The 14,611-nt window shown below is 39.8% G+C and overlaps 1 long non-coding RNA gene across 1 annotated transcript; it reads left to right on the top strand.

Moving 5' to 3' along the window:
- The first annotated feature begins 2,271 nt into the window (after window positions 1-2,271).
- On the top strand, window positions 2,272-4,268 carry LOC137154202 (uncharacterized). Its single transcript, XR_010920143.1, has 3 exons — window positions 2,272-2,356; window positions 2,786-2,845; window positions 4,137-4,268. It is a non-coding gene; the product is annotated as an uncharacterized lncRNA (long non-coding RNA).
- Window positions 4,269-14,611: the final 10,343 nt, after the last annotated feature.

Genomic DNA, 14,611 nt, shown 5'->3' on the forward strand with positions numbered 1-14,611 from the left:
TTACTTCTGAGATGGCCCAAAGAACAAGCCTCAGGGTCTTGGATGCACAGAGGGGATGGGAGTATAAATCTGAATAAAATAACTGACTCAAAAGATTTCACCCAAATCTTGAAAGGAGTCTGAACCAAACATTCTTTTACTTTGGATGACTTAATTTCTCCTAAAATGCTTAATTATTGTTTGGGCTTCTGTTTCTAGATAGGTCTAGAATCAGGAACGTCACATATAGTGGAGGATATCTCCAGCTGCACAGAAGAGGGAGTGAACAGCAGCTTTTCAAGAGTGCTTGCTCTTGTGAGCATTCTGTCCTTTCTTCCTTTTGCTCTCATGCACATGTGCCCACAGAGCAGAAGTAAGGGACAGGTTGTGTGGGATGGGGAGAGGGAAAGAGGGAGAGAGAAGTAGAGAAGAGGTGATGGTGAACATGGGCTCTGAAATAAATGAGGAGGAAGGAGTGGGAATGAGGCAGCAGACAGAATGAAGACATGGACACAGTGGGAGGAAAAAAAGAATGGGGAAAACTGTATTGACAGGTTTTAAACTTGAGCTCAGCCATTCATTTATTTTGTACACAGAGAGAAGGAAGGAGAAAGACAGAGGCAAAGGCAGGGGAGGGAAAGATGGATGTGAGGTGGCTCTTTTCCCATTGGCTGGAAGTAGCTGTGGCAGACCAGGTGAGAATGGAAAGATGCTGAGGAGCCTGGGCTGCTGCAGCAGAAAAAAAGCCATGCAAGTCTTTCTTCTGGACAGGAGGCAGGAAGCTGCCCTGCACAGGAAGTTGGCTCATAGTGGTCCTGCTCTTCATGCCATCTGGGAAAAAGAGTGGAGGACTTTGTTGTTTGCACTGCAGATAAAATCATTCAGATTTGGATGGAGCTTTCTAAGTCTGTGGATAATGTCTTGAAGGGACAAACACAGCTTCATCTCTGCTTGAATTTTGGTTGGTGACTCTAAATGGAAATGGGAGCTTCAGGCCACCTCCTGTACACTGGACCCACATTGCTCTTGGCCAGTGTTGGGACAATGGGCCCATTATTGGTGGAGATAGTTGGTGCTTCATTGTCTGAGAGTGGGATGCCAGGTTTTCTTAAGGAGGTTTTGGCAAGGCACCTTCTCAAGAAATATCCCTGTCTGTAAATGACCTAAAAATTATAGATCAGTATCATATCTCATAATCTGGGAAAAATTATTCAGAAGATTTTAGCCAAACAGCTTTAGTAATATTTGCTGTCTTCACAGTTCCTTAATCCTAGTTGCTCTGGCTATGGGAGTGAAACTACATTAATATTGTTAATCAGTGTTATCCTCCAGGCTATGGACAAAGACATTGTCTATTCTGATATTGTTAAATCTGCCATCTGCCTTTGATGAAGTTGACCAGGAGGCATTGTTGACATATCTGCAGTCCCTTTTAGCAGTCAATGGGGCTGTCTTGAAGTGACTTTTCTCCTTTTGGTACAAGGGAACCTAAATGGTGGTTTTTTAGACAGGGTTCATGCACCTCTAGGTGTTTTTATATAGTGTACTTCACGGTTCTACCTGAGATAGGGGATACAGCACCTGCAGTATGTAGCTGGTACCTAGTTATATATCCATTATGGCTGATCCCATTGGTACAGTGCAGCTGAGAATAGTGTTTCTCAGAGAACGGGTGATCAGAATTACCTGACTGAGGCTCAGTCCAGATAAGATTGAGATAGTTTTGGGAATCAACAGAAGAATTGCTAAAAATTGTATCAATCATGACATTGATGGTGGATGTCTGCTATTTGGAAGTTATGTTTGCAACTTAGGAGTCTGTGGCAGTTGCAGTGAAGATCTTTTTTCTGTCTGTTCCGATGAAGGCAAATGCAACTGTTTGTTTGTGAAGCAAACATCACTGTACTTGTCCATGTCCTTATTACCTCTAGACTGGACTAGTGTGATACACTGTTTGAAGCTGCATATAGGGACCATTTGGAATATAAAGTAAGTTAAGGATTCAGAGCTTGCTCGTTAAGGATAATATTTTGTTAACTTATTACACCTATGCTCCACAAGGTGCACTAACTGCCTATAGGCTGGCAGGTGCTACTCAAGATAATGTCTGTTACCTTTAAAGCACTAAATGGTTTGGGTCTGGGTTACTTGAGTGATTGCCTCTCTTTTTATTCCTTGCTACTGCAATTGCAATCAACAGTAGTGTGAACAGAGTGGAATATAAAAGCAAAGGAGCTACCATCTTTACTGGTGGGGACCTCTCTCCTCTGGAATGTCTCCTTTCTCTTTTCTGCCAGAATCTGAAATTGTTATCTTTCCAGACACATGGCAAGGCTCCTCCTTCTTAATGGGAATTTGGGAAGGAGATAGGATCAGGGTAAGTGTTAATTTGTTAATGGTATTATATTAGATTTATGTAGTGTTAGTAACCCTGCTAATTTAGGCATAATCAATACAATATTAAGAATGTTGGTGGTAGCAGATGACCCATCTACATTTGGGCTTCAAAGTTATTAACACAAGTATACAGTGCCTAAGAATCCAGTCCTACAGACCTGATGTAGGAGTAATTCACATGGACTTTAATATGAGTTTTACCTATGGAAGGGCTTCAGGATTAGGACCGATCCCAAATTCAGATTTTTACCTTTTTTTGTAGCTTTCAGTTGAATTTCACAGTAACCTTAATTTTGCTATGACAAATTATCTGTACTGCAGAATAAGCACTGACCATTTTCAAAACTTCAGTACTACTGCAGCAAACTTGCCTTTTGCCAAATATATTGATTATGTGATTTTGTTTAAGGCACCAAAAATATGAAAAAGGTCTTTGTGGGGATGTCTAAGGGAAGTCTACACTACAAAAGTAAGTTAACCTAAATTACATTCACTTACAGCCACCGCAGTAATTAAACTGCTTTTGTATGTCCACACTATGCTTCTTGTGTTGGCGGTATGCATCCTCACCAGAAGCACTTGCACCGATTTAACTGTCAGTGTAGGGCATTGTGGGATGGTATCTGAAAGGCAGCAACAGTCGATATAAGCCCTGGTGGCAGGGCTTGGGCTGTCAGTCCGGCAGGTCTCCAGCTGTCAGCCCTGGGTGCTAGGGTTTTAGCTGTCAGCCCCAGGCGGCAACAGGTGAGGTAAGCAACACAGCGTCTACATGGACACAGCTTCAACCTAACTACGTCAAATTAAATGCTACACCTCTCATTGAGGTGGAGTTATTAAGTCAGTGTAGTGGACAACTTACATCAGTGGGAGCAAGTTTGTAGTGTAGATGCTTACAGAGTCAGGCCTTATGTCAGCCTAACTCTGTAGTTTAGACCAGGGCTAAGTCAAAGACGTTCTTGCTGTCATTACACAGGCCATAAGTAGAGTGCTTCTTTCATCGATACACTATTGCTAGGCGTGAAATGGGCTGTTTAAGATTTTAAGAGCCAAATGTAAATGTGCTTAATGAGCCACAAGGGAGCTGTGGCATGGCTGGAGAAAAAAGTCTTTTAACAGCAGATGCAGACAAAAGTATTGGATTTCAGTCTACAGAAAAGTCAGACAAAGAGAAAGGAGGTTGTGGCCCCGTATGAAGGAGGTATCAGAATTTAGAAGCCTAAATACCTGTGGCCTGTTTATGTACCTTAATTCATTTGAGAAGGAGAAATAGAACAAAAATAACCAAAGGCATATACAGTAAATCCTTTTAAAAATCAGTAATTGTCCAAGAGTTTATGAGAAAGGAAATAGGGGAACTTTGTGGTAGTTAGGTTAGGATTACAAGAAATTTAAAAAAAAAAAATTTTTTTAAATACATTGAAAAGATTCATTTTAGTGGGCATGGTAGAAAAGTTCTCTCCAGTAGTCAATACATATTTTTTATCTTTCTCATTAATATGAGAGCTAGTTCAGACATTTTAGGACATCAGAAATCTGGGTGAAATTTACTATGCCATTGCTTAGAGCCTGAGTCGCGGAGACTTCCTGCTTTTGACAACTATTTCAATTACTGATCTTGCTGGCTAGGTCAGCACTTTTTTTTTTTAGTGGTAAAAAGTGGCATGTTTCTGAATTTTAACAATGCTAACAATGCTGGTATTTGATATTGGCAGAAAGGGAAGTGAAAAATGACCCATGCAATGTTTTTTTATTGCCTTCAGCAAGTCAACAAATCTCTGCAATACAGATGGTTTAAATTCTGCAACAGCTGAATTTCCACTGCTGGTGATCCACCTTTAAGATGGGATGTAAATCTGAGATGCTTCCACTGCTTATATTTATTAAAGATTCCAAAGCAATTTTGTAATGTGTTAGCCCCAGTATCCTCATGTCCAAATTCCACTACAGGCAATTATGTTGTGCCAATCTAAAATTTCCCTCATAGTTTCAAATGCATACATTACTTTTCTTTCCCAAATTATTGTGTAGAACTGCTGGTAAAATATGTATTTCCATCTACCCTAGAGGGGCTACATTCCAGTCGTGGAGTGGATTTATGTGGATGAGGCAGGCCCCACTTATATTTTTATTGTGATTTGCATTATTATTCATATTTGGGTAGCACCAAGAGGCTCCAGTAAGTATTCCCTCACCCCCATCATTCCAGAACTGTATAAACCCACAGGAATTCATGGTTCCTGGCCCAAAGAACTCAGTCTAACTCGAGAGAAAAAATAAGTGAAAATGACGAACCAAAAGAGAGTGGAAGAATAAGGGTAAACAGTAAAGAGATCACACAGTTACATAGCTTACTGTGCACATGTTGATTGGTCCAAGTTATTTGATTTTTTAAAAATAAAAATATCAGCTATGCCCAGCTGCTGCTCTACCTAGTCATTGTTGGTTGACTGCTTTCTGGTAGGGTTCACAGCAGAAGTGAGTTTTGAGGAGGGATTTGAAAGAGAGGTTTGTGGCTTTATGGATTACTTCAGGGACAGCATTTCATATACAAGGTTGAATGTAAAAGAAATCACCGCATCATTTATATAAAGGGAAGGGATGAGAGTGGGGACAAATGATATCCGGAGGTGGGAGGGAAATGTAGTCATTGGAGGAAGTGGAGGGATTAGAATAAGGAAACAGGTAAAGAACCTTGTTATGACAGAGAAAGGATGGAGGTGCTCATGTGGGGCGGGGGATGGAAGAGAGTCAAAGGTGGGAAATAGATGGCTGTGAGTGTGACTGTCAATAAGAGCCGTGCTGCTTGACCAGAAAGATAAAATAATTGGAGGGGAACAAATTTATAGTAGAGAGAGTCCATGTGACCATGAGGTTTTCTCCAGAGGTGTTCAGCTTCATATTAACAGGAGTGCAAGAAGCAGATACAGAGGTAAGCAGAGATGAGGGTTGTTGGAACAGACTTTGGGCTTGTCTACACTTATCTCCGAGATTTGGCGGCAGTCGACCGGAGTTACGCAAGCTATGCAAAAAACTTGCGTAACTCTCGTCAACATCTCTGCTTCTCTTCTGCATGCCATCTTCATTGCACTGCGCCGATGGGAATCGCGTTCCCGTTGACGCAGCACTACACCACTTGAGAAGGTGGTCTTAATACGTCGATTTCTGTATTGACTGAGCGGGTCTTCACTGACCACTCAGTTGATCCAGAGAAATCGATCTGATGGCGGCGAATTTGCCGCCGTCAGTGAAGACGTAGCCTTTGTGGGGGTAGCAAGGGTAACAGAAGTCCAAGGTGGCAGAGAGAATGGAATGGAATGGAATGAATCAATTGAATCCATTGAGGAGAGCACAGTGGGGAGGCTAAGAATGACAGACAAGCTAATGCCATTGGTGGAGTGGGGATCATAGAAAGGTTGGGTGGAGGGGTGTGTGTGAGTGAAATCTGATGCAGGTGAGGTGGTGGCTGTTACATCAGGTCATAATCATGGTCACATAAGTTATGTCTAAACTGCAATTAAAAACTGTGGCGGGCCTGTGCCAGCCGACTCGGGCTTGTGGGTTCAGGCTAAGGGGCTGTTTAATTGTGGTGTAGACATTTGGGCTCAGGCTGGAGCCTGGACTCTAGAGACCCTAAGGAGGCCACTCGCAGGTGTCTAATTGCAGTGTATACCCATAAAGAGAGCAGTGCTTAGTGAAGACAAAGCCAAATGAATGGCTATTGTATTGAGTGAGAGAGCTGATTTGAGGCTGAACATCAAAATGAGGAGGTAAGCAGAGCTGGGCAAAGTTTTTCGACCAAAACTCTTTTCTGGTGAAAAATGCAGTTTTCGGCCAACAGAAACATTTTGTGAATTTATGTTGAATTCACTGAATTGTTTCAGTTTTAAAATACCCCACAAAATGGGGGGGGAGGGGGGGAATCCAAACATTTATTTTGACATTTTTTAAACAAAACATTTGGATTTTTCATTTTGAAATGTCTGATTGCTTGGAAATTCCTTCAGTTTTTTTAAATTAAAAATTAAAACATGCTTAAAATCAAAATGAAACATTTCATTTGACCCCAAACAAATTTTAAATCTGATTTTTTTTGGGAGGGGGAATTGCCAGCAAAGTGAAATATCTGTTATTCACACAGCTATAGCGGTTAAAGGCAGGTTGGATAGCATGTCAGTATGGAAGCTGAATTGACATATATGAAATTATAGTATTATTACTGGTAATGTCAGCCGCTGTGAGTTTGATTTGAATGGAATAAAGATATCATGACAAAAAGATAGAATAATAAAAATTTACAGTGACTTTATGCACTTACCTTTTACTCAAAGCTACCAGACAGTAGCATTTTTCAGGAAGTTTTAAGGGCCTGACCCCTTTTAGAGGGAGGAAGGGATAAGAGATCTCACTCTTGCTTTGTCTTATTTTCTTTCTCTGAGCCCAGTGTGGAATTTAGAAAACCAGTGTCTCCTTTTCTGCTTGTAGGGCCCAATCCAAAATCCATCGAAGTCAATAGAAAGACTGCCATTGACGTTGTTGGGCTTTGGATCAGACCCGTAAAGGGTAAATCATATGCAGGGGTGTGGAGTAAAAATTTTTAATAAGGCCAGTGGGACAGATGTAGAGCAGGAAGGAAAGCTTTGCTATGGAGAAATGTACTCCTTTCCGTCATTTCACACAGTCTCTCCACTCTCAGTGCAAGTGCCTTCTCCTAACAACTTCCTTGTATCTCTCTGCCTCATTGACTCAGGCTGTTCAAATCAAATCTACACATCTCTGTCTTCTTCTCCTGCACCTTTAAATTTCTGTCTCTTTTATTCAGTTGGACTCTGTACTCCCAAAATGCTTTACAAAGTTAAATAATACAATTGAGTATTCATGAAAAATGTTTTTTGTGAAATAGTTTTATTTTATAAATCCAAATGAAGAGAATATAGAGTTTAACTTTAGTCACCACATGTTCTTTCGCTTATTGCCCTATGTTTTTATGTCTGTGTATCTCAGTGTTTTCTATAGGGTCCATTGCCATAGTATCGAAGACCTTACTAAGTTAAATAGTTTCAAGCTTTCATTTTCCTTAGTGCAGCTATTCTTCCTTCACCTCAAGCTTGATTAATATTCCAGTTTGTGACATTAACAAAACTGATTAAATTCTGTGTAGTTATGTGAACACAACATCTACTGGTAACAAATTATAGGTGGACAAGCTCTTTTCCCTTTATACTTATTTCAGTTGCTTTTTTTTAAAAAGCAAACAAACAACTGCATTATTGCTGTGAGATGAATAATATATGGAAATGACTGAATGCCAGGCAAATGTGTCTAGTTTAGACACAGTGAGCCTGATTCACGCTTGTGTTACTTCTTTTTTATGCTGGTGTAAATATGGAAAGATCATTGGTGTAAAATTGGAGTAACACAGGAGTCAGTCAGGCTTCTTGCCTTTTGCAAAAAATTATTGCTTGTGGTTGTGTGAAGTCATGGCACAGCAGACATATGTTAGATAGTATCCAGCAGTTAATGTTTATTCAACTTTCAGAACTGAAACTTAGATAAATATTGTTCCTTTTGTGTCTATGGAGATGATAAGGTCTTTGGGGGAGAATCCTTGTTTCCCTATATACCTGTAAAATGCCTTGCATACTGTTAGCCCATACAAATAATACCGGGCATTAATATAACCTGATATGCTTTGTGGTCCATATACTCTTTGGAATACTTATGTAGTAGAAAGGGAACAGTCTGTCCCTAGGCTCCTTGGTAGGGATGTAGCATGTGGAAGTCCCCAGGAGACATAATGCCAGTATAGCTGGTTCCTGCTCCATTCTCTCCACAAGCCCAGTGAAGGATGTGTGTCAGAGATAGGAAGGCGGAATGGCCGGAGTGTCTGGTGGTCTGACTATGCTCAGATAGAGGACTGCTTCCAAAGTTGCCAGCAGGCACAAATTACAACAGCCCCCAGGCTGCTCTAACCTTTGCCAGAGCCAAGGGTGGGGCAGAGAATGAGGGAGACATAAGAGTGATGCCCTTCCCCTACTCCCCTCTGGGCTGAGAAAAAGCTGAACATAGCAGAAAGTGTGGCCATCTATTTGTTAGTTTTGAACACGAAGATTCACTTCTGCAAAACATAAAATTCTAAACCTGTCAGAAAAACCTCTGACTATTGTCTTTCTAACAAGCTAAACAGATGGATTGAAAATGATATTTGCTGTTTATTTCCTCAACATATCAATATGTGAGAAACCAATATAAATTACAGTTTTACTGCAAATAAACAAACCCACGCCTAAGCAATACAGTAAACATTGTTGCTTTTTCTTTCAAGTATGATATTATGTGAATTTAGATGACTTATGTTTCTATTTCCACCAATTATCTCTGAATAGCTGAGTTCCAAGCACGGTGCTGCAGTACATTTATGCTTATGGTTTAAAAGGTGCTGTTGAACAACTTCAGTAATGGCATTTATATTCCAGTAACTGTTCAGATCCCTTTGTCATAGAAATATTGTTTCTACCATTAAAGTCTACCATTTTCAGAACTATTAAAGTTCTTTCAAGTAAGAAGACACAAAAGCAACTGTAAAGCTGTCTCCATTCATATTCTTTGAAATAAAACATGGTGAACTCAGATCACCAGAAATGTGAGTAGTGCCATTTTATGTTTATAACAACTTAGCCTTTATATCAGCGGAACCATTAATCTTCTTTCGTTGGGCAAGCTAATTAGGATACAGGGTTTCGTGACCAAAATCCATTCTTCTAGACTCTAATCATGACCAGCCATATGCATGTGCTACAGTTTCTCAATATTAAGGCTTGTTAAAATGAGAACAGAAGAAACAAGGCAATGTAAAAACATTTAATTGAATACACTCCCAAGAATTGCTCATTTAACCCAGTACAGTGCACTTTATCAACATGATGTTTATGTTTGGTTCTGTTTCAATACTAAAAGCAAACCAAGAGCTGGAATGTACTTGCTTCGCTAGACAGCAAGTCTCTGTGATCCCTCTTACCTACTCAAACCATAAAGGCAAGTGCAATTGCCCTTAGGGTTCTAAACTGAGGGATTCCATCTCTCATCTCGTCTTCCTAACACTGTCACTCGTTCTCTGTCTTCCTGGTTCTTCTTCCTCTAGTTTCTGCATAAACCCTCCCTCATGCCTTATCCGGCAGAGTTGCCTACTGTTGCTGGCTACTGACTTTTGAGCATTCAGTAGCTGCCTAGCTCTGTTACCCATCCCCCTCTATCCATGGCTGCAGATATTTTACTAAGTCATTTGTCCCCTTCTACTTTCTAGAATGATGCTGAAGGTGGGACTGGAAAGCAATGGAGGCTGGACAAGCCTCTTATGAAGGCCAGAGTTGGTCCGCCTGTTCTTTTCTCCAGCAGTCACAGACTGTATCTTTTTCTTTCTCTGAACCGCCAAGTGCTACATGCAAACCCATTGAAAATGGCCAGTCTAGGGCAGTCTTAAGTGTTACTATGGACAAATACAAGAGCTGTTCAGAAACAAAATGTTCTTTATTTCAGCCTGTTCTGTCATGACTTTTAAAACTAAGTAGTCAGACTGCTTTTTAAGAAACTGCCTACAGAGTTGATAACAAAAACCAGGCTCATTTTGGGCCATCAGGACATAGGGCATTTTCTTGGCTGATCAGTCTCTGGAATGGGCTGCAGGAGACATACAATTCAGGTCAGCAGACCTGGTGATGAGTAACTGAATGCACTTGCTCTCTCTGCCCCAAGGAAAAAAGAAGTGAGCAGAGCCTACACATACAATGCCCTCTTTCCTCCAGTTGACCCATCTGCTTTAAGCCACCAGCAAAGACAGACTCTAATGGCTCCTCCTCTTCCACCTCTCCTGGAATTATATTTTGTGTAAAGAGGAGGAGATGCTCTGATAAATCATAGAACTATGTTTTAAAGTGCATTTATCATTCACCTTTGACCACTTCATCATCCCTCTTGCTACCAGTTAGGCTGACCAGATGTCACAGTTTTATAGGGACAGTCCCGATATTTGGGCCTCTTTCTTATGTACCTATATATACCCTATACCTTATATACCCTATTACCGCCCACCCCATGCCCGATTTTTCACACTTGCTATCTGGACACCCTCCTATCAGTCCATCTACTTTGGCACTATATGTAGCATTCCAGCCTTATGAAAAGCTTCAAACAGCTGCTGTTTAAATCAAAACCTGATAGAAAAATGTTTGCTCCTCCCCCCTAAAATATGGAATTGCCCCTCCAAAATGTCATGGGTCTGAAATACAAGATGGGCAATATTCAGTCCATCACCAGTGACACATCTAAGGTGTAATAGCAGGACTAATACTGAAGCTTTGTACCACTGGAATTGTGGAAATTCACAACTTATAAATGGGAAACATAGCACTTGGTTCTAGGTCTGGAATGTCTCAAGATATTGTATTTCAAAGCTGTGACATTTTTATGTCCAGAAAGCTATTTTGGGTCACATTTATGTTTTAAATGGATTCATGCTATTTTTTTCTATCCCCTGATTTCTGTACGGTTGGACTCATGCTACCTGTTTTTAGAGAAGTTGATACCTCACAGCTGCTGTCAACTTCGTTTGGCATTCTGGTTGCTCAGCACTTCTGAAAATTAGTAACCAAAGTACCTCACGCTACCAGTTGAGGAATAAAAAGAAAAGTAGTCCCAATAAAAATTGTTAAAACTTTCTATAACATTCCTAAAATAGTTATTCTCTGAGATATGTAACATATACAGGACACCCATGATGCTGTAGTGCAATATAGAGACTTTTACGAGTGCTCATTTAGGGTGACCTGCATAACTCACTCATGGCTTCACCACATATGAGTAATGTGGTTATTCCAGACTCAGGCCAATAAAATCTCTATGCCACACAACTGTGTACGCACATGTCTGTGTATGTACACATATACACTGCACAACCTTTACAAGAACATGAGCTTGTTCTGGTGCATCTCTTAGTCAAAGTTCTGATGGACTGAGTTCAGAAAAGTTCTGTGGCTCCTATAGTGGGAAACTGAAAAATTCTGCTTCCTTCGCGCTGGGTCAGCTGTGGTGATTTGTTTTTGCTTTTGCTCTACTGGAAATAGTAGTGTTGTCAAGCATGAGTAATGGACCCCAAAAAGTCAAGTACCAGTAAGTTAATTTCCAAATACAAATCACTTTATTCAAGTGAATTCAACATCTCTTACAGATGAAGCTTTTGAGCAGATTTGGGGAGAAGACTATTGTGCTGAAATCAGCAGTTGATGTTATTTTCCATGATCACACATTAACAAGTAGCTATAACCAGAATAGATTTACGTTTTCTAAAGTAGCAATTTGAAACTGTTTGTTTTAGAATCTATCATGACAGCTGTTGTCAGATAAGTCTAAATTCTGATAATTGGTTTGTGCCAAAGAGAAGTAGACAGTTATTTCAAAGCTTTCCTGTTCAGGTTATTACATTGCTAGAAATAACAATTGCTGCAAAATGACGCATAATTTAGTAAACATGTCATGCATACTTTTAATTGAAAAAAAAACCCCATTAAGAAGTATTAAAAAGTCAAACACAAGTTTGAATCCAGCAGAAAATGAAAATTGACTGGTTCGTACAAAGAACTGTGAATGATATGTATATTCACACTAGAAAAAGTTTGATTATTCCCATTTGAAATATTGCTGTAAATGTAAATCATTAGTCTGTTGTAACACAGGGGAAACGGTTCAGCAGTAAACATTAAAGTTTACCAGTTTCAGAACTGTTAAGAGTTCTTTCAGGCAAGAAGACACAAGAGCAACTGTAAAGCTGTCTCCATTCATATAGCCTTTGAAATATAAAACTGAATTCAGACCACCAAGAAATGTCAGGCATGCCAACTGACATTTACCGCAACTTAGCTTACATGTTCTTCATATGAGATTTTGTGATACTTTATTAAGTACCTGCCAAGTGTCATAGTTAACTGTGATATTGCACATATGAATTAATTATTTTTAACTTCTATTCCATTGTTTAAGTAATAAAAATAATTGTTTGCATGCTTGATTCACACCTAAGGGATGTAGTGCTGAAGTCTTTGTTACTAAGGAAAAGTGTTTTTTCTCACTCTAATAGTATAAAATCTAAAAGAGCAAAGAACAAATTACAGATACTGTTTGTTATTTTTCTTCATAGTGTATTTTATCAACTGTGGGATATGTATTTCCCCTCCAAATTTCTAGCAGATTTTGAAGGAAAAAAAGAGTAAACATTCTGTGGCCTAAATTCTCCATTTGTATTGCAAACCATTTTGGTGAAAAATATTTGTGTCATGGCTGTAGAAACAGCAGTCCTTGAAAAATTTGCTGAATTAGTGTAATATGGGCACTACCAAAGGCATCTACCATATTGCACAGTTCCTGACACAGAACAGGTGCAGGTGCTTTGAAAATTGCCAGAAGAACACAATAGTACTTGAATCATAATTTGGTGTGATTTAATACATAAAATGGTATTTTTGTATGAAATTACAATAACAACAAAAAATTATGCATTTCTCCATAGTGGAATGTCAGGTTTCTTTGTAAGGGTATTTAAGATATTTTGTGTATCTAGATGCATCTCATTTACAATATGAAGTTTCAATGGTTGTTCTAATAATTGGGTCTGTTCTGAGAGAGGATTCATACACGTGTCCCCTTATGCTTCTGCAAGTGCCACGGTAGACTATAGCAATAGTATACCTCTGTGCCTGTCTCTGGGTTTAGAGCCCCAGCATTTAGTATGGTGAGTACCACCATTACTAGGTAGTGGTGCTGGATGAAGTAAGTCACTTTTTTGTTATTGCTTTATGTAATTGACAAATGTTATTAATTTTTATTATGTGTTGTGGGTTCAATCCTGAAGTGATTGCTCAGACCAACAGTCATTGATTCCCGTGGAACTGCAGCCCTGTTTTTAGGGTTAGTTGTAATTTTCTTTTCTCCCCTGTGTTCTTCCCCCAGGACCTTTAGATAGGTATTTTCCAAGCCTGGTATGAAGGGAGCAGTGCCTCTGGGGCTATGTCTTCACTGACAGAAAAAGAAGTGTTTTTACCACGAGATAATTAATGCATGTTGGATATCCTGTAAAAAATATAGCGGAGACAAGGCACTTGAAGCGTTTATCATAAGGTAAATTAGGTGAGGTCAGTCATGAACAAGGTGAATAGTGCTGACTGAGTCTTCTTACCTCGATGTAAACCCTACACTTGTCTCCACATAGCATTTTACAGTGATATAACTATTGCATGTTACTTGTCTTGCTGTAGAAAACCCTGTGTCAACGGTGACAAAGCCTAGGAAAATCTGTGACCATGCCAGTTCAAGTCCCCGTCCTCATCAAACCTGCAGTCTTGTGGGGCCAGTATTGTTTCTCAGAAATATGAAGCAGGGAGAGAGGAAGGGCCAGCACATGGACTACAGCATGATAGGTTTGAGATTCAGATAATTCACATACTGTTTAACAAAACACTTATATTTAAAATAGAAAAGTTTGCATTTAAATGTAAGCTGCTTGGGAAGGAACTGCCTTTTTATTTTGTGTTTGCACAGTGCATAGCACAGATGTGACGGTAATTCAAATAATAATAACAATGTGGGTCTTCTACTGGTTTTTCATGAGGTTTCTGCATCAGAGCCAAGAACAGCCAGGTTAATATCCTTGCTGCTTTTGTCATGCTGAAACATGGAGTGCCAGTGGAGCTCACCAAAATGCAGAGAGGTTGGTGAAATGAGGGCATGACATTGGGTGATGGATTATTACCTGACTACTTTACTTGTATGACTTACTCTTTCCCTCCTGAGAGAGAGGGAATATGCACACACACATGTGATCTGGGAGGCAGTCTGGCCTAGTGGACAGAGCACTGGTCTATGACTCAAAAGACCTGGATTCTGTTCCTAGCTCTGCTATTGGCCTACTGAGTAACTTTAGGAAAGTCATTGTCTGTCTGTGCCTCAGTTTCCTCTTATGCAAAACAGGGATAATACCTCCTTTTGAGAGTTACTGACAAAAAGTGCTATATAAGAACTAGATATTATATTATTTAAAGAGTTTAAGCTCTTTAGGGATTGGAGTGTGACTTCCTTTGTGACTGTAGAGCACGTTTAGCACATTGTGGGCCCTGTGAGGAATAACAACAACAAAATAATAATAGTGGAGATGAGAGGATGAGCCGTACCAGAGAAGCTGCAACAACTGTGG

This window comes from Emydura macquarii, unplaced genomic scaffold (assembly GCF_026122565.2).
Source record: "Emydura macquarii macquarii isolate MOO-44397 ecotype Brisbane River unplaced genomic scaffold, CSIRO-AGI_Emac_v2 contig_1253, whole genome shotgun sequence".
Classification (NCBI taxonomy): Eukaryota; Metazoa; Chordata; order Testudines; family Chelidae; genus Emydura; species Emydura macquarii.